Source organism: Tamandua tetradactyla, chromosome X, assembly GCF_023851605.1.
Source record: "Tamandua tetradactyla isolate mTamTet1 chromosome X, mTamTet1.pri, whole genome shotgun sequence".
In the NCBI taxonomy this organism is placed as follows: domain Eukaryota; kingdom Metazoa; phylum Chordata; class Mammalia; order Pilosa; family Myrmecophagidae; genus Tamandua; species Tamandua tetradactyla.
In genome coordinates this window covers 79,701,767-79,703,062 of record NC_135353.1, presented here as the reverse complement: position 1 = coordinate 79,703,062, position 1,296 = coordinate 79,701,767, and the positions used below count along the sequence as shown (strand labels likewise).

At 41.4% G+C, this 1,296-nt stretch overlaps 1 non-coding gene across 1 annotated transcript; it reads left to right on the top strand.

The window, feature by feature from the left end:
• The first annotated feature begins 258 nt into the window (after nucleotides 1-258).
• LOC143672221 (U1 spliceosomal RNA) lies at nucleotides 259-421 on the top strand. Its single transcript, XR_013169690.1, has one exon. It is a non-coding gene; the product is annotated as a U1 spliceosomal RNA (small nuclear RNA).
• The last annotated feature ends 875 nt before the right edge of the window (nucleotides 422-1,296 follow it).

Below are 1,296 nucleotides of genomic sequence, written 5' to 3'. Positions count from 1 at the left end.
TTTTGTTCATCCCTACCACAACCACCACTGTGATGGTCTGAAGCTGAATGGACCCCATAAGATTGTTCTCAAAGTTGATCAATTCCTGTCAGTGTAGACCTATTGTATGTGGGACCTTTTGATTAGGTTACTTCAGTTAAGGGATGGCCTAGAGTGGGTCTTAATCATCTTATTGTAGGATTTTAGAAGAGAATTAAATTCAGATTGGAGGGGGGGGAAAGCCACAAAGTAGAAAGCTGAAAGCAAGAAAGCCCTGTGATACTTACCTGGCAGGGGAGACACCATGATTACGAAGGTGGTTTTCCCAGGGCGAGGCTTGTCCATTGCACTGTGGGCGTGCTGACCCCTGCGATTTCCCCACATGCAGGAAACTCGACTGCATAATTTGTGGTAGTGGGGACTGCATGCGTGCTCTCCCCTGTGTGCTTTGTACTCAAATACAGATCTGTTCTACTCCCCATTTCAGGAATTTCCTTTCCTGGAACTGTTTCAGATGTGGCATGTTATGTAGAAAAGAAAGTTTGTGCTGGTTCTTGTTGTGGCAGTTTTTTCTCTCTTATGTGTTTACCTTAAATGAGGGCATGTCTGGCTTAAAAAAAAAAAAAGCCCTGTGACATAGAAATCCAGGGTCACCTCTCAGGAAGTCTTTGGGGAGAAAGCATTGCCTGAAGATGCCTTGATATGGACATTTTTCTCAACCTCAGGACTTAAAGCTTGTAATCTAATAAATATCCATTGTAAAACTCAACCCATTTCTGCCATATTGCTTTTAGCAGCTTAGCAATCTGGAACAGCCACCAATATTCATCTCAATTCCTTCTCTTATCTACTGTGTTCCTTGGAAAGCTGAATTCTGTGGACTGCATTAGTCATAATGTTAAGAAAGATCCTTCATGTTAGGCAAACAGGAGGCTCCAGGAGGAAATTGTAGGTTGGGAAATGAAAGAAACAAAAATCCTTCTTTCCCAAGCTCTTCTTCATACAGCACTTGTCTCTAGTGGTATGTCCCTTCATAACTATAGTTCCTACCAGTTAGAGTCTTCTCCTTGGTTCTTGCTTTCACTGGGATCCGTTCACGGTATCTTCTTCTTGTCCCTTCAGGATCAATGTTTGGTAACAATTTCTAACTGTTGCTATTTTCTGGGTGATTCAGATCAATCCATTAATATCTCTTGAATGAATTGTCTCCTACTCAGATGATGAATGATACATCTCCAAACACCACAGAATTCACCTGTAATTTGCTTGAAGTTATTATCAAATCTAAGGAAAATCAGAAAATGGTGGGGAATGTTG